The 27,143-nt window shown below is 42.1% G+C and overlaps 1 protein-coding gene across 2 annotated transcripts in view; it reads right to left on the reverse strand.

Moving 5' to 3' along the window:
* Positions 1-19,436, reverse strand: part of DAAM1 (dishevelled associated activator of morphogenesis 1) — a 99,026-nt gene extending 79,590 nt beyond the window's left edge. For both annotated transcript variants that reach the window (XM_018562769.1, XM_018562762.1), the window contains exon 1: positions 19,234-19,436. The gene's annotated coding sequence lies outside the window, so the exon portion shown is untranslated. The remainder of the gene's footprint in view (positions 1-19,233) is intronic.
* Positions 19,437-27,143: the final 7,707 nt, after the last annotated feature.

Here is a 27,143-nt window from a genome sequence, read left to right on the forward strand (position 1 = left end):
TTGGACATGTATAGCAATACCTTCCAATTGACCATAGAAACCCAAGGGGCAATGTTTCTGTTTTTGCTTCATTTAATTTGCAATGGAGGACAAAAAAGAAGGTAATGGGTAAATAAAGCCCAATATATATATAAAAATATATCAAATTCAAGGCGACAAGATATTTAAAAAATAGCATTTTTTCAGAACTGTTTTCCTTTTTTCTTTTAAGCTGAACTCTGGGATAAGCAAAGGTTGTCTAAATATAAGAGTCATATGGATTCTTACTTGAATCATGGTGTGCTTTGTGTATTTCTTATAGATTTGTGTAGTAATCCAGCATGCAACTTTTCCTGCAGGAGTTTCCTGTAATAAAGACCCAAATCTTCAGGCATCTTGTAGTGCTGTAGCCAGTTGGGTCCTTTGCAAAGCCTGGCTCTCTGCACAAGCTTAATGCAGTGATGTCACTGCTACTTTAAAAAGGTGATATGGCTTTGCATTGGTGTACATGAGGTGAATTTATATACTTTGTGGCTATTGAGGAATATATTTAGACAGAATTTTTTGTGCCCCAGAGTTGAGCTTTTATTAAAGAGCAACTACGGTACACTAACATGACCCAAAACTCAGTATACAGTTTCCAGGATAATAGTAAAATTAAACTGTGGCCAGGTTTTAGCACCAGCCTCACCTTGACCAATAATTTGTAGATTCATTGTTTGCACTATATATTTCCCTGCAAAATGGATGTTATAGTTTATAGCGTCTATAGAGTACCATTAGGCATATGCATTGGCTTGTGCCTTGGGCAGAAAATTAAAAGGAGAACTATGAGATGAGTGATTTCCACTCACCTCAGTTCTAGCCGACCTGTGACAATGAGACTGTCACAGGTCGGCTCAGTAGATCGGGAGGTGAGCAAACACATAGCAGGTTCGCTCACCTCTCGATCCTGTCACGGCTCTCTGCCGTGACAGGGGGAGGGGCTGGATTCCCCTCTCCCCGCTCCGATCTGCCAGCGCTGACTGGCGGAACGGACGGGGTAGGGGGCGGGTACAGCTGGCTCTGCCTCTAGATAGGCAGAGCCAGCTGTCACTCACGCAGCTGGGCGGATCCCGTCATCTACGTCGGGATCCGCTCCGGCTGCGGCGTCTCAGTATACCGCGAGCTGTAGCTCGCGGTATACTGAGCTTAGGGTAACGGGAGGACGCTAGTTTGTGTCCTCCCGTTACCCCAAGGAGAACTATGGGGAAAAACACTGACCCCATAGTTCTCCTTTAAGCAGTAGCAGCAGCAGCAAATACACTTACAATTCTGGTTTCTTCATATCGTTTAGCTTCTTTTGTATAGCTACCAGTAGACATTTCTGGATAAATGTGGCAGCAGAATTAGAGATAGGACGGTAATGTAGAGGCTAATGTAGAGGCTGCTTCGCAGGATAGGATGAGGAGGGAATGCAAAGCAGACTTTGTGGCCATAATTCTAGGTTGACTGAGTAACAATCAAACTTCTCCTCCTCTACGGGTTAAAGAATGGCAACATTAATGCTAAAATTGGCCTTGGATACCCAGCAGGATCTTCTATTTGTGCCCTGGGATGTCCTTCATGAACATGCTTGCAATTGCTACAGTTTACAGAGTTTCTCACGCTAGCCCCTGGGAATAAAGCCAGCCAGATTTGTTCTGGTGATGGGACCGTACCAAGTATAACAGTCAGTTACTGTAAAGGTAAAAAAACTGGTTTGGTTTTTCTCCTCAGAGAGAAAATATTCCTCGATTAGACATAGTGTTTACATTGGACTTTGAAAATCTATTAGCATGCATGCACCAAGCAGAAAAAGGGGAGGATGGGCTCTGGCCATTAGAGAATTATGACCAGCCTGCTTAAACTGCCTTCAGCTCGTTGCATGCATCATAGTCTAAGGGACCTAAAGACTGCTGTGTGGCCAATACCAGTCCAACTTTAGGCAGACTGGGCAATGAATAGGCAGTTTTCTATGTTAAGGAGGAAGCGCGTCTTTTTTTATACCTTTGTAGAAGTCTGCAAAAGGGGAAGAGGGGTGAATAATGACCCTAAAGTAAACTTCTGCTTTAAATGTAGGATTTTCATGTTTAATCGGAATGTACTTTCAAAGAGGACCTGTACTGTGGAAGCTGTGCTCAAAAAGGCAAGCAGAGAACAAATGACTAGTCATCAGTATGGGCTCCCTGTAGCGGAGCTTTTCCCATTATTGCCATTCCATGACCTGTTTTGTACTTTATTTGCTTCCTCTACCAAAGTTAGAAGCTCCCCTAATTACTGGTGATCTGATGATTGGCGGGGTAGTGATCAAAAAGCAGCAGGAAAGGCAGAGAGAGCATAATGCCACAGAAATAATGAAGTAGAAGCAAGGAGGATCATGTACTGCCCTACTTAACATTTTGTCTTGATTTGTATTGTGATTGTAATGTCTTCCCTATATTGTAAAGCGCTGCGCAAACTATTGCGCTATATAAATCCTGTATAATAATAATAATAATAATAATAATACTGCAGGTTGTCAAATACAAGTTCCCTCCAGTAGCCTCGAAGGAGAACAGTGAGCAGTAGCAACATCATTCAGCCCCTGTTTACATTACAGAGGTGCTGCAGGGTGTGTTGTGGTATGCTGCTGTAGGACAGTCCATATTTTTTGAATGGGCTGCCTACTGCAGCTAAAAGTCACATCTAAAAAAGTGCACACACCTTTTCTTTTAAATTGCATCACACTACAGTGCATGTTAATAGGTTACCATGCGATGTGGTACGATACACATGTGATAGCTAGGAGTGTTGGGGTATCCTTTTAAAAAATAAATGGTACCGCAGCACACTCAACATTGTAACATGAATGTGGGATCGTGAGCTGCACTGCACGCCCTCCGCATCGCAAAGATGTGAATGCAGCTTAAATCTCACTCCAAATCTTGTGAGACCAGCAGTCAGCAAGGTCTGCAAGCAAGATATTACACTACAGACAGCAATGAGGCTACAGAACGGGAGTGCCTATGCATTGTTGCATATCAAAAGTGCGCTGTTACTTTTCAGGAGGAAATCAAGCCAACAAAAAGGTAAAATGCTTTAAAGTAGATTGTAAGCCCTCAGGGGCAGGGCCCTCCTTACCATCTCGTCTTGAATTGTATTGTAATGTCTTTCTTATATTGTAAAGTGCTGCACAAACTGTTGGCACTAAATAAATCCTGTATAATAATAATTAAAGTCTAGCTTAGGTACAGTCAACACTTCTAGATGTTCCCTCTAACAGAATATTTGTGTTTGTAGTTCAGGTCCACTTTAAACTGTAGGAGGCTAAAAGTATTCAAACTTTACCTTCCCCTTTGAAAAAAGGCAACGGTTTTTAGGTCACGCATGGTTTTGTTGATTTAAAATAAAAGCTGAAATATTTTAGCGAGTTATGCAACGGTCACCCGTGTTCTATGGCCTTCAAAATCAGTATGAACAGATAACGAGCTTGCAATACACTGTGTCCCAGCTGCTGCAGATCTCGCTCCCATGATGCTCAGCCAGCAAGAGGTGACTCCATAACAGCTGGATGCTCGTCCATCCCTCGTGTGTACACATCACAAAACAGCCTCCATTAATCTACATGTTTCATAAGCTTGACATCAAACATCACTTTTGGCTGCACATCAGAGGATGAGCGGGGAAGGAGTAACAGCAATGAATGATAAACTTATCTGCTATGGTTTTAATATAATACAGGATTATGTACCAAGATCAAACAACGCTACATGTTACACTGGCCAGAGCACACGGCTATATCAGAGTAATTCAGAAATAAAACAAACCATTGATCAGACTTTTTTTTTTTACTCTGCCTAATCTCAGCTAGGCAGCAGCTTATTTGCATATTCCATTCTCATGACACGTTCTCTGTAGTGGTGCTAATGACCTTTTTGGTGCCTCTACTTGGCTAATTATTTAGTCAATCAGCAGAGGCCAAGAATGTTTTGCTTGACCAGTCAAAAAACATGTGCAGTTAGGTTATGATCCATCAGTCTTTACAGCAGAATTTTCTACACAATTATGCAAAGAATTTACTGAGAAGTGTGCTGTGACAGCACTATTTCCCCATTTGCTTTCATGAATACAAAACCACTTACACTTACAAAAGACACTAAGATCCCGAGACTTGGCATATTGCTATAACTCAATTGTAAAATACCCAAGAAAGCTACTCCAAAAAGTAGTTAATATAGATGTAAACCCTAATGGAATTACTTTTATAGTTTGCTAAAGCATGGTGTATCAAGCAATTAATGAACTAAAACTGGAAGAAAGGTTGATCTGCTGCAGCCTCTGTGGTTATCAGAAGATTTCAATTACTGCTGCGTGACATATCTCAAGACAGCTTTACGGATGGTGACAACAGTGGTCCATGCCTGTGTGGCAGATTGTGACAAAGCAGGAGAACAACTGGAATACACTGTAGAAAGAGTGTTATCACTCCATAACAGGAATTGCCTGCACAAAGACCTTCATGGCAAAATGGCCAAGCATTTTTATTTATTAATAGCTGTGGTATATAAAAATGTGCATACTCTGCAATAAGGCAAAAAATGCCCAGTACTTTTCTAAAAGCCAGGTCCCCCCACACTTACCTGCAGCCGCTTATATCCTCTGTCGTGACCGGGAGAATCCTCAGGGTTCCCCAAACTTCCTGGTTGTAGGGGAAGATAATGAGGACAGAGAAGCCATAGGTTCCTTCTGCCGTCCGTCAAACTGTGACTGCAAGGGTGGGGGCGTGGCCGGTCGCATGCCATGTGTGTCTATGGACTCACACAGCTAGGTGCAGGCACGGCCGTGAGCGTGCATGCACAGGTGCCTCCACAGCAGTCGGGTAGCTGATGGAGGCACCCGTACAGGAGGGGTGGGGCTGGCAGTTTGGATACCACTAGAAAACGAGGAAATAATGAAATGTAAAGAATAAAATAACCTTTTTTTTAAAGTAAGTCTGACCCCCCTATAAATAAAATAAAAAAAAATAAAAAAAAAAAAAAAGGTTTAAGGTCACTTTATTGGTAAACTGCACATAAATCATGCTCCTGTTCTGTCAAAACTACCATTTGTGTGTTCTGGTCCGAGGGAAGCTTCTTAAAGTCCAATAGATGTTACAATTATTGAAGTAATAGGACATTTTCAAACTGCTACTTATATTAGTGCGTACATTACTTGAGATTTCAATCAGGACATGGACATAAAACAAGTCTATCCAATTTCTGACAGCCCTTATTCTAAAATTACAACTCTTGAGAAGGATGCCATTGCTGAACTGTTTCCAAAGATGCTAGCTAGTCTGACTATCTGGTTCCAATGTTTTTAAATTACATAATTTCTGTACATTGCAAGATGTGAACTAAAATTCTTAAAAAGAGAGGTCATCAAAAGCAGTCTACACAGTTCTCTTGCGACAGGTGTACTTTAAGTACATTTAATTTAAAGAACAGGTGCTTCAGAAGGGAGATCTCCCCTTGGACAATCTAACTTTGCTTCCCTTGTTGTGTGTCTCATTTGCCTTTAGTCAAACATTGTTGCAATGCTTTCTCTTTTATTTCCAATGGAAAGTAGTGTTTCCGACACACCAAGTACAATGGTGCTGCAGGAGGTAGGGAAAAAAAAGAAATCCACATAACCCCTTACTGGAATTTAAAAAGGTATTCTTACCGAGATGTAAATTCCTCTTCCTTGCAGTCCAGTTGTCCCCTGAAAAACGCTAACCTTCTTTCCACCTGCCTGTCAGGTAAGACAGGAGTTCCGTTAACCATACTAGAGAGAAGTTATTCAAGGGGCAAATTGGACTGCTGGGTCAGGAAAATATTTAAAATCCAGCCGACCTATAGCTCACCCTACTTTCAATGGAACAGGAGCATTAACAATAAATGAGCTATCATTTATTATTTAAAGGGAATGCTACAAGCTTCCATTATCAACATTTTAGGATAAACTAGAAAGTGATAGCCTGAGGAATACCCAATTTCCCTTACATCATCTGACAATGAACTTATGCTGTAGCACAGAAAAACTTTTGTCTGTTTCAACTGTTCTATATTATTTATTCAGAGTGTTCATTTTCATTAAACGGAATGTAAACGTCTGAATCTTTACAAAAGCTAAATGACCATTGCTGATGGCTCCATTAGAGGCAACAAGCAGATTATGTCTATATGAGAAAGTGCTCCTAAATAATGGATCTAGGCTCCTGTATTACAGACTGGCATTATCAGTATTAAAACTAGAGAGGAAGTCAGGAAACATAGCTATACTGAGCATCAAATGCAAAAGCCATTATATCGGACTGTCAATTACAGAGCTTTTTTTTTTTTTTTTTAAAAAGGCATCAAGGAAAAGGCAAAAGGAAACGCAGCTATTAGGTGCTCATGAATGCCATCATTCTTGACAATTTGGGTAAATCACATGCGGTAGTAAGAATGCGGTAGTAAGAATGCAGGGAAAAGTAAAAAAGGGCCACTTAAATCCACCACACTTTTATCCAACGAGTGCTGGGGTCCGCAGCATTCGGCAGGGGACCAGGAATACCTAAAGTGTTTTGCATTAGGATTTCCCGGGCACTAAAATAAAGTGAAGATTTGTGTAGAGGACAGTGGAAGATGTAAGTATAAAACCTAAACCTATTTAAAGGGAAACCACCTTAAGCACCTTTTAAATTTTGCAACCGGGTTGCTTTAAGGGAGCACTTGCCTTTTCTCTCACTGGCTGAATTACTAAGGACTCTTGCTCACCGGCGAGGTAGCAGCTATGGGGTGACATCTTGCTGGATCAGCCAGCAAGCAAACAGAGCTTTAGGAGCATGTGTGTATTCTCTCTCCTCTCTTGGGAGTTCCTGTTGCTGGTGAATTGTTGCCAGTGACATGGCCCTTAGGGTTAGGATTGCAGAGAGGGTTAGTTTAGGAATGGCCCTGAAGCATTAAACTTTGTGGTGTAAACTATGCACTAAAAACTAACCAGGCCAATCACCCAGATTAGATGCAGATAATGCTAACAGGAAATGTTCTCTAATAAAATGGCATAACACTTTTCTAAAATACTAGGTCTCATATTCAAACTCAGACTGTAATACAGTATCCCAACAGGCAGAAAAGTAGATCTGTCTTAATCCCTGGTGCCTTAATTGACAGTTCATCCAGCTAACAGTCACTTAAATGAAGGTGTCCCCACTTCACTGGGTAAGGATCACTCAGGCTATTACGATGACCAGATCAGAATTCTGCTGAGTCAAATACACAGATCACTCATTACACACTGACATCTGGCTGAAGCTGCTAACAGCTGAGACCAGAGCCCATTAAGTGTTAACAGGAAAAGATCTTCCTTGTCTCCAGCAATTTAATATTTATTAGCCATCACAGAGCAAATAAACTAAACTCTATGGTCATCTAGATCAATAATGATCAATGACCCTCTGGGGAAGGCTAGCTAGCCCTTCCTAATTTGGCACTTCCGTGCATTCATGTTGATATGCTCCATTGAATATTCAATCATTTACTAAATCAATAACTCAAAAAATCCCAAGTACATTACTTCTGATGTATGAACATTTCTCTATTTTACATTTCAGATTTTCAAACTTAGAGTTAGGGTACTTTATCAAAAGGTATGGGGCTAAAGCAGTGCACACATTTGTGATCATTTACTGTGCACTTACTATGCAACAGCAATATAAACTTTGGTTTGGAAATTATGGGTGTGAGGCACTAGATCCAATCTAAATTCAAGTTCTACCATTTGGAAGGAAGTCTGTTTTGTGGAGTGCAATGCCTCTGCTTAGGTAGCTCCTGGACACAAGGGGGCCTTGAGGGTCCAGGAGTGTCACCAGTGGTTGTAGAGTCCAAAACATATTACATGAGAAACAGAATAAAACAAAACAGGTTTCAGGGGTTTGCACAATATAAATCATCAGGGTAAAGTGCTGCCTGGAAAAGATGGCAGACTCAGACAACCTAGAAGGGTTGAAGCGTAAAACATCTGCTTCTTCCGAAGCACAATTTAGCAGCTGTTTGAAACACAGTGATTTTTACAAAGATTGTGCAAACCCTCGAAACACGTTGGATATATGATGTAATATAGTTCAGCAACCAAACTCCAGTAATAAAAACCTGAAAGATACTCCAACCTTCTTACATTTTTACCGAAATCAAAAGGTTCGGTTAGAGTTTTAAATCAGGACAATTCAGACTGAGCATATATGAGAAAAAGCTTCCTATATCTCTAGATCTAATCATTTTGAGATTTGTTTTTCACTGAAAAGTCATCTGCTTTGGTATTTTTTCAACATACACCCAATCTGAATTGCACTAGTGTGTTATAGGTTCACAGCAACCAAATGACACACGGTCACCCCAAAACAGCTGTATATCATGACTCTGGGACACCATCCAATAACCACCTAGTATACTTGTCATAACACGAATTGGGCACCCTGCATGTTCTTCAGTACACTAGTGTGAATAGTACTTGGCATGCCATGTGAAGCCTTTGCAGTGCTCTGTGCCATGCTTTACAAACCACATTGGACCACATTCAAGGAAAGTACAACTTGATATTTAAATGTTGTGGTCACACTTGGAGAGGAATTTTTAAAAAAATGTGAAAACCTGGATTCTGTTATGTATGAAGTTGTCCTACTTTTTTGTTTAGTGTGCTTGATTCTAGTAGTCGTGTATCTTTTAGGGTAAATGCAACATGCTTTTCTTTTTAGTATTGGAAATGAAGAGGTATACAAGAAATGTTTATGGAGATGAATATTAAAAAAGAATTATGAGACGAGTGCTTTTCACTCAGCCTCATAATCTGAGCCGACCTGTGACAATGAAACTGTCACAGGTCGGCTCAGTAGATCAGGAAGTGAGCGAACACATACCGTCGCTCGCTCACTTCTCGATCTATCCGTGCAGAGAGCCGTGACTGTCACTCACGGCTCCCTGCAGGCATTCCCCTCCCCTGTCCGATCCTCTAGCACTGACTGGCGGAACGGGCCGGGGAGGGGGCGGGTACAGCTGGCTCTGCCTCTAAATAGGCAGAGCCAGCTGTCACTCACGCAGCTGGGTGGATCCAGACAGCATTGTCTGGATCTGTAGCTCGCAGTATACTGAGCTTTGGGTGACGGGAGGACGCTAGTTTGTGTCCTACCGTTACCCTTAGGAGAACTTACAGGAAAAGCCCTGACCCCATAGTTCTCCTTTAAACTATTTTTACACTGTGCTTGAATTTAATTTTATATGCATTTTTCTTGCGCTTTGATCTCAGAAGTGTATGTTAAGGAACATTTACAGCCATTTTTCTTTTTTTTTTTTAGATTTTAGATAAAATTGTGAAGGGTTAGTACATTTGTATTAATTTATTTTGTTGCCGCCTGTGCCAGGAAAGGGGCACTTCACTCCATCGCTGTCAGGACAACAGGAACATCTTTCCAAATCACATGGAAATTCCCTATTAAAAATAGTTTGGTTTTGAATGTTGGAACATTTATCCTGACTTCTTATTCTGGTGACATCTGTAACATATGGACTATTCCATCACATTCTGCCCACAGTGACAATGCAACCCAGGACATACTGGGGAGGGTCAAATTGCCGTGCAAAGTCACAGACAGAAAGCTGACAGATGTTTTAACCCTCTGCAACATAGATATTTTTATCTAATAATAGAACTACGGCGTGTTAAAAGGAGAACTATGGGGTCAGTGTTTTTCCCCATAGTTCTCCTTAGGGTAACGGGAGGACACAAACTAGCGTCCTCCCGTTACCCTAAGCTCAGTATACCGCGAGCTACAGCTTGCGGTATACTGAGACGGCGCAGCCGGAGCGGATCCCGACATAGATGACGGGATCCGCCCAGCTGCATGAGTGACAGCTGGCTCTGCCTATCTAGAGGCAGAGCCAGCTGTACCCGCCCATGCCCCCGTCCGTTCCGCCAGTGAGCGCTGGCAGATCGGAGCGGGGAGAGGGGAATCCAGCCCTCCCCCTGTCACGGCAGAGAGCGGTGACAGGATCGAGAGGTGAGCGAACCTGGTATGTGTTCGCTCACCTCCCGATCTACTGAGCCGACCTGTGACAGTCTTTGTCACAGGTTGGCTAGAACTATGAGGAGTGGAAATCACTCATCTCATAGTTCTCCTTTAAGCTGTTTTTTTTTTTTTTTACTTGAGAACTATGGGGTAAGGGTTTTTCCCTACAGTTCTCTTTAGGATCATGAGGACATATACTAGTGTCCTTCCATGACCCAAAGCTCAGTATATCGTGAGCTACCGCTCGCGGTATACTGAGACCGCCACAGCTGGGACGGATCCTGACAGTACTGTCGAGATCCTCCAAGCTGAGTGACAGCTGGCTCTGCCTATCTAGAGGCAGAGCCAGCTGTACCCGCCTCCTCCCTGTCCGTTCCTCCAGTCAGTGCTGGAGGATCGGAGTGGGGAGGAATCCCTGTGGGGAGCCATTACTGACAGTCACAGTTCTCTGCAGGGAGATGATCGAGAAGTGAGCAAGCAACAGTATGCGTTCACTCACTTCCCGATCTATTGAGACGACGTGTGACAGTTTCATTGTCACACGTCAGCTCGAACAATGAGAATGAGTGATTTTTACTCACCTCATAGTTCGCCTTTAAATTATACCATTAAACCAACATCTGAAAGTACATTTTAAGATCTAGTTATTCTATGCTGATATTATAAATAATACTTGTATATAAATAATGTACCTTTAGTCCTAGATCAATTTTCTAAACGCCCATTATGTTTTTGCATGTATATTTGTAGCTTAGCTGAATGGGCCCTTAAACCGCTCAAAACTAGTTGTCTGTTTTACCGAATGCATTTGTCAAGAACCTTTGATCAGGAACTCTCATTTTGATATTCTATAGTGTGAACAGGTTCGGCTTTGGGAGGGGCAAGAGCATTTTGGGCAGGAAGTGGGTGGAGCTGAATGTCAGAGACATTCGGAGAAAATAAAAGGGTGCTGGCCAGGGTGTGCAGATCAGCTTGTAGCATGACCCACTAATGGGCACTCACATAAGATATCATGGTTATGTGCATTGTGGGGTGACTTCTCTGTAATGTGGTGCATGCAACATTATCCACACTAGCCCATTCCATACACTGCACAGTAAGGTAGATACGCTATATCATAACTAGGTTATATACTCCATACCATTAAATCACAATATTTATGACCTGCAGCAGAACTAAAGTTTGGAGGGCTACAGCAGCCTTTGCATTATGGAAAAAGTATACTTGAACTTTAGGACAGGCATCCCTCCCAGTCTTCACTTCTACAGCGATGACCGCTCTACATTCTCCCTCACCACTGCTGTGTTTTCCATTGCTTTTTTCCCCGCATCAGACCTCTTCCTTCTTCAGCCATTGGCCACTAAATCTGTACCTCCTGCACATGTGTGCTGTAGTTATATTATCACAGTACTGAGCGATGCAGAGATTGGACATTGCATCGTGCATATAATATAGCACATGCAATCCACATACAAAAAAAACAACTAAAAGAACTAAGGCTAGGTTCACACCTAGGCGATTGCGCTGGTGAGCTGTTTGCGTGATTTTGCTTTGGAAAAAAAAAATTGCACGGTTGTCGTGCGATTTTCAATGCATAGAGATATCTATGGGACCCAAATCACGCTATAAATGCCCGAAAATAGCTGCTGCCCCTTTTTGCAGGCGATTGTGGCTGTGTGGCGCAATGCAAAAGGTGTGACCAGGCACTATTGACTTCAAATGGAAATCTGTGTTTTACACAATAAAATCGCCTAGGTGTGAACCTAGCCTCAGACATATAAAAGAGACTTTAAAAAAAGTATTTCCCATCAAAAACTACAACCCATTTTATTAAACTTTGGTTCTACTTTGACAGAAGTTATTAACCTAAATAAAAATAAATAAAATGATTTCCCACCGAGAGCTTATTTCTTCAGTAGTTGGCAGGCTCGCACAGTCTTTTAACTCAACAGTTTGCAATGTTCACTCAGCTGCTGAAAAGAAGCCATGGCCAGAAACTGTAGTATATCTAGGACAGTACTTTCTGCAAGATGTCAATAAAGGATGTAACCTGCTACCTTGTACTGAAACAATTTCCTCCCTGAGGAATTACTGGAAGACCGGAACAAAACGCACTCCACCCAAAGTCTCTTGACACTGTTTTGTGCTGTGTGCTATGGAAACAAGTGTTGTGACGACACAGGATTCTCCTGTTTTCATGATGTGTTGCAAGGATAGCAGCTCCCATGGTAGTCACACACCAGCCACTTCCTAATATGTTCACACTTGAAAAATAATTAGCAAATAAGTGTGAATCAAATTAAATGTGGCAATTTAAATTAGGGTAATTTAATTACTTTATAAATCAAGAGGCTGTCCGTCTAGTTAAGAAGCCCAAAGACAGTTTCAGGGGACCAAATGACTTGTGCTCCTTTATGTTACAACAACAACAAAAATTTGTGCTCAAAGTATAAAGAGAACTCCACACAGCTGTTACCTGCGGTGTCTGCGGACCAAGTGCATTCTGTAAGGTACCCTTACCTATTTTGTGTCCGCTGCCAAGAAATTACTGTCCTACCCATACTTCACTCGCTGCATGCACAATTGTTGTCCCATTTGTTCATGTTTAAATTGAGGCGATCTTCCTTATCAAAGTCTATAGGGCTGGTGACCTCAATTTGAACAACCTCAAGAGCACTAGGTCAGAAAGATCCTGGGCAGTGGATCGTACGAGACTGTTGTGGTTTCCAGCAAAGAACAAAAGGAAAGTAAGGGCAAGTTATAGATCACACACACACACACACACACACACACACACACACAGCTCTTTAACATTACAGGTAACAGCTATATCAGATTCTTCTTTACAGTATAGGCAAAGCAGAGAGATTTCCCTTCACTTTCTGTCCTGTAGACGCAACAGGAAATATCTGGTTAGTTGGGGGGAATCCCCTCTTAAGGTGGCCATACACCTGCCGATTATCGTATGATAATCGCGGGAAATCCCGCGATCATACGATAAATCGGCAGGTGTATGGAAGGCGTACAACCGTTTCTACTGTACGGTCGCACGTCTTTTGTCTTACGAGCGCATTGAAAAACCCGCCTAAAATCTTAAGATTTTCAGCGGGTTTGTGGCGTGCTCGTAAGACAACTGCCGCACGGGCCGGTGTGCGCAAGCGCACACTGCCCTGCTCAGCATTGCAGTCATCGGAAGCCCTCCCCTCAGCAGGGCAGGCTTGCGATGATCGCAAGTACGATCTGCCTGTCCAAGCTTTTAATTAGCTTACAACCATCGCAAGACGAAAGTCGTGCGATGGTTGTAAAGTGTATGGCCAGCTTAAGACAGTTGTCAATGGAACCGTGACAGTGGTCACCAGGACAACTAGTCATTCTCCCCAGCAGGGAGGACACCAATAAAACCTTACATTGTTTTTCACCTATCACCTCTATCCAAAACTTAAAAACACATATTACATAAACCTGTAGTGAGGTTAAATAAAGAAATCCACTAATAATGTCACTACAAAGCAGACAACTTTAGATGTCCATAGTTGCACCTTGGAGCACTTGCTGTGCTGTCACAATAGTTGTATTAAAAAAATTACACAATCCATAGTCATAGTTAATATTCCCATTAATGTGAAATGAGAATTCATATAGTTCAATTTACCTTAAGCCATTTACTCATTAAGGAATGTGGTCATTCTGGTTATTGCATATGTTTTTCTGTGTTCCCTCCCATCTATGATGTATGTCTCCTTTCTTTATGAGACCACTTTCTAGTGTCATGGCTGACAGTAACATGACCACATGTTAATCTGCATTGCATGCTTGGAAACATTACTATCTCCGACCTTAAAATACCATCTAGTCATTCATCTGCTGTATCCTGTTGTCTGCTGTAACCCTGCTGCATTCAAATAAAGCACCTTCGTGGATGAAAAGGTATTTGGCGAGTTCAGCTATCTTATGAGGATTGTCCGCAGTGATTATATCTGCTTATACAGGCCAGGCATAGAGGTCTGTCTTAATCTTGGTCAGTAAGGCCCTAATCCATACCCTTGTCTTACTCTTTTTTTTTCAGTAAGGTCCCTAATCCTTTAGTTTGTTAGTGAGTGATTAAATATACAGAAGGGAATTTTCCAAACCTGGGACAAAATCTGGAGCAGTTGTGCATGGCAACCAATCAGCTTCTCTCTTTCATTTTCAAATCTTAACTGAACAAACTGAAGAGAGAAGCTGATTGGTTGCCATGCACAGCTGCTCCAGATTTTGTCTGTTCCAGCGTTGATAAATTCCCCCCACAGTATATATATTTATTTATTTTCTTTAGACACATATGGATACAACACATTTCTCAGTGAGGTCAATATATATGCTACATACATTTACAGCCAAGCTACTGCTTTATTTTCCAAAGTGTCTATCCACATCATGCTGGGAAAATAAAAGGGTAATGCTGATTTGCTGCTTCAAGCAATAAAACCAGTTCTGCCATCCAACACACTTAAAAGCAGGAATTAACAAAAAAAAAAATCTCTCAGATTGCATACAATGTCTGCTTTATTTTAACGGTCGGACCTCTTGCTGGGTGTAAAACACTCCTGGCTGAATAAAAAAAAAATTCTCCCCTTAATCATGATTTATTGAAAGAGAGGTGCCGGTTGCTAGGTTCTCTCTTCCTCTTCTCTCTGGTTTATTGTTAATCCCTCGAGACAATCTGTGTGATTGCAAAAGGCTGATGTGAGTAATGAGTTTTCCTCGGTTAAGACTCTAATTAATTTGGCGTGGGGACTTGTTGAAATCTTCATACAAGCAAGAAACGTTTACTTCACTCATGCAGCGTTACGAGACATATCTACTATTATTACCATGGTAACAGACTTCCTGCCCAGAGCCAGGCCCACAAATGCTGAGCCTCACTCATCATTTCAGCATGTATAATACATGTCGGCATTAGCCACAATGCTTGGAGTTATACGGTTTAGGCCAGCCATGGGCAGTACAAGAATCTGCAGTTTCAAGTTTAAAAACCATTTCTAATTTTAAGTCCGTCACACCCAAAAAACTGCTATTTTGAATCTGGCTGGTTTGCTTGCTGGTGGGACAGATGTTGTAGATTTCCCCTCCGGTCCAAAACAAGGCCGCAATAAAAGGTACCATTCACTTGCAGCTGGGTACCCAAATTATTTACGTATGCTACAATAAACAGAACCATCACCTGGCTTAAAAATAGTCATTGGGTAGAGCTGGAAATGGTTCTAGAGCATCAGTTCTCAACTCGTGGGTCGCAGTGGCGTAACAACCGGGGGTGAGGGGGGGTCACTTGCCCCGGGCGCAGGACTGAGGGGGGGCACCGTCACGACCCCCGCTAAACGAAGAGGCATTTGTAGTTCAGCCTGTGGGAACCTCAATGTGAAACTGTCCCCTCACTCCCGGCCTCCCCCGGGCTCTCCGATAAAGAACCGTCATATTGTTCTCTGTAAGTGCAGAAGCTGGGGAGGGTATGTGGGGGGCGGGGGGGAACGGGTGCATTAGCAAGGGGCTTCGCTGCAGTTTTTTTACCTGCAGCAGAGCCTATACTAAAGGCTCTGCTGCAGCGTCTGCACTGACAGGGAACTTTATGACAGGGGACACTGATGGTCATTATGTATTCCAAGACCACATAATATCTATTAGTGTCCCCTGTTGTAATGTCTCCTGTCAATGCAGAAGCTCTGGGGGGCATTAGCACGGGCTTAGTAGAGAACTTGCAGCAGTGCAACTGCTAATGCTTCTGCACTGACAGGGGACATTATGACGGGGAAACTGATGGACATTATGTACACCACCAACCGCCATAGTTTTCGTGGTCCCCTGCTCTTTTGGGGGACTCTGGACCATGGCAGTTCATTCAGAATAGAGAGCGGGAGCAGGCCGGTTCTGATCTGCTGTACTGACGGTATTTCCTGTATCAGCAGTCACAAGCTGGGCTGCATGGGAGATGGAGCACAATGCTGTTCTTGATCACCTGTGTTGGAGTGCAGGGGGAGACATTAGGGGTCATTAGACCCCAGATGTTTGCATAAAGAGATCCTGTCACCTCAATATGCTATCACATAGGAGCTTGTTAGCCCCTATGTAATAGTAATAAAGTTAAGGGGGGGGGAAATTAAAGTAATAAAAAACAATAAAATAAATAAAAATTTAAGAATTAAAACCAACCCCACCATTTGCATGAGAATAAACATGCGTATGTGGGGCATTCATCTGTAGGCACCAAACATGTTAGGTATCATCGCGAACGTTGGAGTGAGAGCAATAATAATTGGGCCATAATTCATGGTTAAAGCTAAACTGATGACCTGTACAGGCTTTTAAAACGTCACCTATGGACAATGTTGCGAAGCATAGTTTTTCGCCATTGCTGAGGTGCATGCAATTTTAACACTTGACATGTTTGAGATCTATTTACTTAATGTAACTGCATATATTTTACCAAAAATGTGACCATGTGTCACATTGTTATGCCTGATAAAAGGGACTGCATGTGGTTCCTGTCCGTCATTTTGGTGTCACCCCCTCTGATGGTATCACTGGGTGTGGGCCACACATCCCTTGTGATGCCACTGCCATCCCCCTAGAGGCCACAATCCAAGTTGGGCAACCACTTTAGTCCCTTGGACAAGTATTTTTTTTAATTATTCCAAACCCCTGAATGATATATATACTAGGTTTATGCATTTACTGCTCATTAGCTTGATATTCAAAGTTTATGTAATTGTAGTGTTATGACTGAATATCCCTCCATCGCAACCCATGCTTTAAAAATCATCCTACCATTCAGCACAACCTATCTTTGTGAGAGTGGCTTCTCAGTTCACCAAGTGTCTGTTTTTTTGATGGGTTTTCCCCTCAAAAGCACTTACATTTTCCTGGTTGTTTGCTTTCAGTTGTTTACTGTTTAAAATTTGCATACATACGTTGCTGAATACTGCACAAGTTGTTTTGTGTAATAAATTAAAATGTTTCAGAAATGAAATAAATTTTTGGGTCACGACTTAATGACCAAGGAAAAATATGGGTCCCGAGGTTACAGTTCAGAACCACTGTTCTAGAGCCAACCTTGCTACCATAAGTCCCTAAGCCATATCAAGTCATAATGTCAGTCACCTTGCAGCAACTATGCAAATGTAGAATTAGTTTTGTGTAGGGTCAGCATATTAGCATGAACAGGCACATCTGAACTTTCAGACCAAGTGCAGCATTGCACCCTTCTTTGCCCTCCTGAGATCCAGTATACTGGTATACTGACATTACACACTCCAGGTGCTCTTATACCATAATCTCTGCATGTTTCAAACCATGGTCTGGTTTATATCCTCAACAGAGCTTCTGTCTAGCCTCTGTCCATCTATGTGCAGTAGTATCCCCTAGAATGGGAGAGAGAGTGGAGGTCCTCAGGAGATAGAAAATTGAATATTTTTGCACATGCCCAGCCAATGAGAGGACAGACATGCTGCAAATGACAAAGCTGTGACTTGGAGCAAGATGCTGTTCGGAGGTCACAATATGTGAGCATCTGGGGTGTGTAATATAGTGTATATACAATAATCTTGAGCAGGCGGGCACTGTACTGTGATGCTATTCATTCTAAATGGTACCCAAACATACGTACACCACACACAAAGAATAAAATGATGCTGAAACTTAGTGAAAGTGCGTTATTTCATGTGTTCAGGTCCCATTTAAAACGACTGGGCTACCCTAGCGCAACGTGCAAAAAAGTACATGGGTGATTGAATCATTCCTACATGAAACAAAGCTCATGCAACTAACTTGATGCAATGCTGTTGTAGCATTTTTACACATTATGATAATACTGTGTTTCTTGAATACAGCAGTGTAAAGACTGTTTAAAGTGAAGTAACTCAAATGCATTTACTGCATTTTGCCAATAGTTCCCAAACCATGTCCTGGCTTATCAAAAAATCCCATTAAAGCCAAGTTAAAAAGAAAAAAGTGTAACATCTGTCTAGGATACACAAAAACAACATTTACAATCAAATGCATGTTATGCTACTGAGTAAGTTACAGTAACTTTAAAAGAGTCACTTAATGCCTATTATCTACCATTTCCTCAATACCAAAAATAACTGACATTCCAAGGTTAAAAAAAGATGAATTTGCCTTTGGCGATAGATGGCATTTTTTTGTCGGGAACCCAAGACCATCGAAATGCTTGGAGACCAGCCACAAACAATAAGATTAAGAATGGAAATCACTGAACACCGTTTGCATGGGATGTTAACCCTCAGAATAAACTTTTTCAGTAGAGGGGTTGAAAAAGCCACAAGGACTGTACAGCATCATAACCAGTAGCAATCAACTAGATTTCAGCTTGCTGTTGTCAGATTAATTACAACTGGTTATTGAGCTGCTCTACTAAAAGCCTACCACTTACCATCTTTTGTAGATAACAAGCAACTAGAGCATGAGCATGGCAATTCATTCATTTTCAAGGGATTTTATATACCTTACTTTCTCTGCTGATATTGGCAAGATATAGCAAAAAAAAAAAAAAGACAATATGTTCAAAAACAGAATTGTTTTACATGTGCTATATGCATAGTCTAAATACATTCCCATACAAAAATAACCCGGAGAGAATAAACCAATGCCCCCCTTGCACTGTCAACTCCAAAACCTCTCGACTGTCAGCCTCCTAGGAGGGTAAAAATTTGTACCTAGGCAGTGAGTGACAAATCAACAATGCCTATATTAGTTTTTTTTTTATTCATAGCTCTTCCGGTATGCCAGTAAATTGAACAAATCTCACAAAATGTGGCAGTTTTCCACGTTTTTTTATGTGACCCAAATAAAATTCCATCCTTGTGTGGCCATTCTCTAGTTAGAATGTGGTGATTTTCTGTGATCCGAATACCATTCTGCCGCTGTTCGCCCATTCTAGTTTTGGTTTGCCTTGAAAAGGTTCGATAGCTGAATTATTGAAATAAAATTGCAGTTGATACACGAGAACCAGAGATTGGGGAATACAAAATATCGGATCTTGTCAGTAACAGATCCGCTCGTCAGTAACAGATCTGCCTGTGTACAATGAGCACAGACCTTCCCCAGCAAAATGAATACTCTGAAAACAGCTCTACACTTCTGCAGGTCTATTCAGCCCACGCCTATAGTACATTAGGAATATACAGACGCTTGCTTACCTGTACAGAAAACGGCACAGCCCCGTAGCACCAGCTCACATTTCCAGGTCAGTATTTGCCTTCCACATCGAGATGTTCACAAAACACCAACGAGCATCTGCAAGAAGAGGAGTCTGACGTTATCAGCCATTCCCCATTTCTAGCCAAGGTTTCTTTTAAATTAAAATGCGATCAGGATTAGGTTTCCCCAGGCTTTTCCTATATGAGCGACACACACACAGACCTGCACAGATGTGACTGTTCATTGAAGCAGAGGGGGGAATCCCTCCTCCTTGTGAATGGTACAGTCGTCATTGGACTGGCTGAGCTGAGACAGCCCATAGGAGGAAGAATACTCTGCTGCCAACAGCCTGCATGATGAGCCATGTTCCTTAACGGTTTAGCATGAAAACACTGGTATGTAAATGCACCCAGACAAGGGACACAGATTGTGAACAAAGAGACTCTGAAATGACTTTTACTGTAGGTCTTCACAGGACAAAACACATACTTAGAGAACCTGTTAAAATCCTGGGTCGGAAGATTCTGAGATGGAAAATCAAATGTATAAGCAGAGATTAGAGTCAGCAGAATATGCATGCCACAAAAAAAACAAAAACAAAAACTCACCCACAAAAACCCAGATTTGCATAGCATAAAGTGCATGTAAACCCAAACAATGAATTTCTCTTATTAGCCTCCCTTTGCTCTGTTAAAAATATCACTGAAGGCCTTTCTTAGATCTATACGATAAGCGTTGATACTGCTGGAAATCCAGTGCGTTTGTAACTCTGTGTGCACTCTGCAAGGTTACCTCCAGCTCAAGTATAAGCCCTGCCCAGCTTACTTCTGTTTACTACAGAACACCTCCTTTTAGGTTATTTAGATGGGGAGAAGGGGAAGTGTTCTGTACTCCTGTTCTATGGTGGCAATACTGCTCCTCCATAGACCAGGAAGTGTGCTACTGGCTGGATCAAAATAAAGGAAAAAAGAAAATAAAGCCATTACAGCCAAAAGACTGGTAATCTTCAATGTATACAATTTTTGCTCTTGGGTTTATATACAGATAAAAGCAAACGGATTCACTATATTCTCCTCTCCCCCAGCAGAATTAAGCACTTAAGCTGGCCATACATAGTTATATTTTTTTGTTCAACCTGTGGGCTAAAAAATAAAAAACAGATTCCTCCATCCACGCTAAACACCATGGATGGACGAATCTTCCGCTAGGCTGTTGTATTCCGACAGTGGCCAGTGTGCCGCTGTCAGAATACATGAATAGTGATGGCATCCATCCCTGTTCGTCGGAAAACTTTCCGATGGCCTCCTTTGATGTTCCGATTAAGCCCTCATTCACACGGGTAACGGCCGGCCCGTACAGATCCGTGCCGCATGCATGCCCGTATCGGACAGCTCCCGGGAAGGACAGGTTCTGTGTGATTTGTACGCAGCAGCCTTTCCTTCTCTATGAGAGTACGCGGCCATACACCGCCCTACGCTCACCTGACCTGCACGTCCGTATGGGTGCAGGTGTCCCTGCTCGGAGGCAGACAGGATCCATCCTGTCAGCGTACGGGTACGGACACCCGCACGGACGTGCAGGTCGGGTGAGGGTAGGGTGGCGTACGGCCGCATACTCCCATAGAGAACAGGCAGCTCCTGTCCTTCCCGGGAGCTGCAGCACGGATCTTTATGGGCCAGCCGTTACCCGTGTGAATGAGGGCTAAAGGATGCCGAATGGGAAACAAATTTCATGAATACAGTGTATAGACAGCTTTACTTTCCTGCCACGGGAATGAGGATCAAGTTTTTTTTTTTTTGTAAGTTTAGACCCTAGACCAAAACAAGTTTTTTGTACCACTGATTAAGGTGGGAATCTGCAGACCTGCATTTAAGGTGTTCAGACAAAGGTCAGCAGATTTTAATTTACCTTAAGGTGTGGATGACTGTTCCGAGGTTGCATCTGACCAAACGCAAGCTTGAGCCTGACCAGCAACTCCGGTGTACACATGCCCTAATAGTGAGATCTCTGAACGCAAGTTTGCTGGTCCATAGGTAGGCAGGTAGACCCAAAACTCTGAGGGAGATGGTAACAAAGCTATGAACATCTCACCAGTTAACATATCACTTAGCTTTCCACTTAGTCGTCCGCTTCAAATCTACTTTCAAGGGGACCGAGCTTTTAGTTCATCACTTGCTTGCTACATCCCCAAATGACTACACAATAAAAAAGTGAATGGCTGAGACACAAACCCCGAAAAAAGTTCAAAATACTTTTCGTGTTTAGCATGAAGACTTTTGTTAAGTGACTATTTTATAGCAAAAAGGAATATATATATAAGGCAGTGGTTCTCGATCTGTATAACGCACATTCGTCCTCGGTCATTAAAGGAGAACTAGGAGTTGAGTGAAAATCACTCATCCTCAGTTCGAGGCGACGTGTGACAATGAAACTGTCACACGTTGGCTCTATAGATCAGGAAGTGAGCGAACACATACCATCACTCGCTCAATTCTCGATCATCTCTGTGCAGAGATCGGTGACTGCCAGTCATGGCTCCCTGCAGGGATTCCCCTCCACCCCTCTCCCATCCTCCGGCGCTGTCTGGAGGAATGGGCGGGGGATAGGTAGAGCCAGCTGTCATTCACGCAGCAGGGTGAATCTCGACAGCATTGTCGGGATCCGTCCCGGCTGCGGCATTCTCAGTATACCGCGAGCTGTAGCTCGCTATATACTGAGCTTTTGGGTCACAGGAGGTCACTAGTATATGTCCTCCTGTGACCCTTAAGAGAACTATAGGGAAAAACACTTAACCCATAGTTCTCTTTTAAGTCGCAGTGCACTGGAGCCTCTCATCTAGCGCAGTGAAAGACACGCGGTGACCCACTGAACACGGGGTCCCTGACAACCACAGGTATAAGACATTTGCAAGCGCACAGCTTTTGCTAGCCAACACAGACATGACAAGTAACATTACATGGGAACGTGGGAGTGTGGGCAAGGTGTTTGCTGTAAATGGATTATGGAGCCTTGGGAGATAACATAACATACAGAAAGCAGAACTTCCCTTATCTCACCGATTCTCTAGCTAAACTCAGGAAGACAAACAGCAAAGGTCTTTTTTTTTACTACTTAAGAGGAATGCTGAACTAAAAGTTTCAAAGTGAAGATATAGCTTTTTCTTGAACTAGTTGCATAATACATTATAAGAGATTATCTAGATATAAATCAATTTAGCAATGTTTGTTAATTTTTTAAAAAATTTTTTATAGAGCATGTTTTTGCAAAATTTCTAATTACATACATGGAAACAGCCATATTGGCTGATTACAAATACAGGTTTTTTTTGGATTGCTACACAATGGTTGTGCTTTACTGCTCCTCCTCACAATGATGTCTTAGTCTGCTGAAAACAAGGCACTCCATGTGTGGCTGATAGGTCACCTCAACCACTGTTAAAAGAGAAGGCTGTAATATTGCAGTGAGATGCAAAGCTCCCAACAGTGGCTAAATATTCAAATCTCTTTAAAGTAACATTAAAGTATTATTTTTGTTTCCCCCTCCCCCCAATGTTAGTGTAAGCACTTATCTTGAAATTAAATCCCTTAATCCGATCTTCTTTCCTGTCATTTTCAGCCTTCTCTCAGATCCAGCGCTGACTCCTCTGTGCTTGCTGGCACTTCCTGTCCCACGGTGTCTGCATGCGGGTGCACGCTGTCCGTAGACTTACCTTGTGTCTCTCCTCATCTCCCGGCCGAAAATCTGAACTGCGCATGTGCCCGCCCCAGATTTTTCAGATTTTCAGACGGGAGCGCACGGCGAAGACACAGGTAAGTTTTAACCTCTTTTAAAGTTTTTGCATATATCTACTGCTTGCTAGCAGTAGAGATATGAAAAAAACTGGAGGGTTTAATAACCCTTTAAAACAGTGATAAAAAAAAAAGGAAGAGAAAAAAAAAAAGAATGTAAAATAAACATCACAATGTTACTTTAGATAGGACCACTGCTAAAATTACTCAATGTTAGAATCTCTGCCAAAAGTTGTTAAAAGGAATGTAAGGTATACAAAGTTCACTGGGAAACCCCCCCTCTGCCCACAGATCTTACCTGTCCTGTGTTTTAAAGTTGAACTCTAGGAAAACAGCTAACTACACCTATGAAATAAATAAATGAGAGCTGTTTAACTCCAAAAGTATTTGTATTTCTGAACCTCCACTCCTGAGACCCAAGCTGGCCCATAAATTCATAGGTGCCCTGAGCTCTGACCATTCGGATCCAATTGTGCTGAGGCAGCTGTGCTATAAATCAGCCATGTTGCAACTTTATTTATAGTATTTATAAAATCACCAACCTATTACAAGGGACTATTTAGAGTACACCAATCCATTCACATCAGATCTTGTTCCCTAAGAAAATCCAAATCTAATGTAATTCTAGATTTCACTAGTACTTTGGGAGCTACAAAAGGAAGGGATCATTCCGTCTTAGTGCATGAAAGCTTCACAATCACATAACTGATTTCCATTTAAAGTGGAAATTCTCCTCTAATTAGAGCAATCTCAATGCTGGAAATGTATAAAAAAGTATATGACAAGCAAATAGCTAAAATCTTGTATCAGCTTTAAAGGGTTATTAAACCCTCAGTGCGTTTTCGCATACATCTACTGCTAGCAAGCAGTAGATATATGCAAAAACGTTTTTGAAACAACCTTTTCAAACAGGTTTAGGGCTAGTTCACACCAAGCAAGGAGCAGATGCAGAGCAGTTACAGAACGGATCAAAACTGCATAAAATGTATTCCAAACTGCATAAAATGTATTCCAAATGGCATTTTGGGCTCTAGTTCACACACCAGCGTTCAATTCCAGAGCATGTCAAAAAACTGCAGCAAGTCCGATTTTTCCCTGCTCTGGAACACATGCAAACGCATAAAAAATGCATGCAAACATCCTGGAATGCACTGAAAGCCCATTTTAAGCAAAACAATAAAGAAAAAAAAAACGGCGCGTAACGCGGCAATAACACGTCAGAAAACACAGCAAAACACACTGCATGTGCAGAAACTCATGCAGATCTGATCTGCATTTGGTGTGAACAAGCCCTTAAAAACGTACCTGTGTCTTCGCCGTGCACTCCCGTCCGAACATCTGAAGAGTCTCGGGCAGCCGCAAAAGATCTTGGGGCGGGCGCAGTTCAGATGTTCGGCCGGGAGACGAGAAGAGACACAAGTCTATGAAGCAGCGTGCACCCGCACAGACTCCGTGGGACATCAGAGAAGGGGGACATCAGAGAAGGAGGACAGAGGAGTCAGTGCTGGGTCAGAGACCCGCGCCAGCGCTGGAGGGACAGCTGAAAACTACACCTAAGAAGATGATCAGATTAAGAGGCATGATTTAAGGTAAGTCCTTACACTAAAAAATCTGCAGCTTTCATCTAAACTATACCGGATGATCCTGCCATGTTCATGTACTTCCGGTTAAAGTGTAACTATGCTGTGTCCTCGTCTCCAAAATGTGCTCTCATGTCACCCTGCCCAGAGAAATGCCATGCAGCAGTTGTTGGAGTGCATGCGCAGAACATTAGCAGCAAAAAAAAATAGTTTTTTTAAAAAACAAAATGGTATCTTTTTATGATACACAGTGCTTCAGCCAACTAAATGTCATTCAAATGTCATTCAGAAAAAAAAAAAAAAAGGGAAAAGAAAGATAATGTTGCCACATATTCATGATAAATGCAGGTTTCAGTGTTCCTGGAAAATGTAGCTGACAGATGCACCTATAATACTGACTGAACAAACACTGACACGCAACACAGCATGTTGCTTTGCACTTTTGAATTGCCAAACACAGAGCAAAACAACAAATATGCATCACAAGGACTTTTTCCCAGGGCAACCGGTTGGTGGGAATGGCTGTTATTGGAAAAACAATGTATTATCTCATATTCATTCATTGTGCCCGTGTTGAAAAGCACAGAAAAAGTACATGACAGCACAGACAGCAACTCCAACCCCCAAAAAGCCACAAAGGTGTAAAAATCAGGTCTCGGTGAATAATGGACACTGGTTTTTGTCCACAGACAACAACATCAAAATTTATTGTAATTTTTAACCACCCCAAATCTTCAGAAATCATTCCATGCATTAGGCCTAATTCACAAAAAATGCAACACAAAGAGAAGGATTTTTTTTCTTTTCTTTGCCGTGTGATGGTTATTGACAACTGGAAACAACTGTCACTTAAAAAAAGGTATCCTTATCCTGGTGTGTTTTGTGAATAGAGCCTATAGATCTTTATCCTGGCGTGTTAACTTGTCTTCTCTGTGGGGTCATTTGACCCAACCACATTTATTTTCTTATTCTTAAAGCCTCGGCATAAATCAAACTTACTCCATAAGTCCATCTTTCAATTCCTCATACATCACACTCAATTAGGAACAAAAGCCGACACCAGGTCTAAATATGGGCATGGCGTTTACTACTTATGACTGGCCATTCTCTTCGAGGGCTATGGAGAGAATTTAATAGCAAGCATATATGGGAATGTTTACATTTTTCCTCGGGGAAAGCTGTGCTACATTTTTTCACTCTAGTACCAAATACCTCCAGCCTGACGATGCACACAACACACTGCAGGTATCCACAACTGACAGCCCCTCTTTTCTGCTAAGTTCGAATAATCAAAAAGAGCTATACTTATAAATAGGATCATTACATTTCTTTTATGTAATTACATTTTAAATGCAGCTACTGTAAGTATTTGTCTTTATATCAACTTGGCTTCTGCAGAGCAGCAAGAGGACGATGGGGGTTAGAGAACTTGGAGCCAAATCAGGCTCTGTTGCAATGTACATGGGGCAACAATCAGGGGAGTCCCCAGCCGTGGTGTCACCCAAAGGAGATAACAGGTGACACCCTGATGGGACGTCTTCACGCACATGCATAATGACATTGTGCGTGCTTACCTGTCAGCGGCCATCTTGGTGATGGACTCCAGCAAAGAGGAGGGGACGCTCACCCAGCGGGATAAGGTATGCTGCTCTTGTGCAACGGTCAGGCTGGAGATGCACCTTTATCTAAGCAGTGCTTCAGAAAAAGGTCAAGGATCGAGCTAGGTTGTTCGGCAAGAGAACCAGAGTACAAAACTGGTTGCTCAAAACCACAAATTATTTGGTATTCTGGGCTGATTTCAAGATGATATATCGCGGTCTTGAAAATCGTTGGACTTTAAACAGTTAAGACATTTTTTTCCATCTCTTCATGCTTCGAAGCATGTTTTTGCACATCTCAGTTCTGCAGATGTCTTGCAGCCTCTCCCAGCTACTTCCTGTGTGCATGCATTCACTCCAGCTAGCTCTGACCTGCTGCTCATTGTTTTTAATCTTATCAAATATGCAGCTTTTATTTTAAAACTACTTGGTGTAACTGCCATGAAGATCCTTGTTCGGGCACTTCCTGTTAAGGGGTGACAACTGACTGCCAGTTGTGGAACCATCACATGCCCCTCTGATTGAGACACCAAGCGGTCATGCCAAAAACACATGGGCAGGCATGTTGTCACTATCAGGAAGCCGGTCTACAGCAATGATAGGCAGTCGACGCTGAAGCAACTGCACATAGACAGGAAGAAGCCAAGAGAGGCTGCAAGAGATACTGACATGCAAAAAAAAAAAAATGGAAAAAATTGCGTTTCAAGCATGAAGAGATGAAAATAAAAAAACTATTCCATTTCAGTTAAAAAGGCGATGGTTTTAAGGACAGTCACTTATCAGAAGAAAAAACCTCTTGGGATATTTTTGCTCTCCGTAATATCCCTTGTTTAATATTGTGATGCAACTCATAATATCATTGCATATTTTTTCTGCTTGCTAGAACATTTCACCGTAATCCATCTTAAAACTAAAGTTGTCACTAGGTTTTCAGTGTGATTGA

The sequence above is a fragment of the Nanorana parkeri genome, unplaced genomic scaffold, assembly GCF_000935625.1.
Source record: "Nanorana parkeri isolate BGI_ZX_2015 unplaced genomic scaffold, ASM93562v1 scaffold20, whole genome shotgun sequence".
Lineage (NCBI taxonomy): Eukaryota > Metazoa > Chordata > Amphibia > Anura > Dicroglossidae > Nanorana > Nanorana parkeri.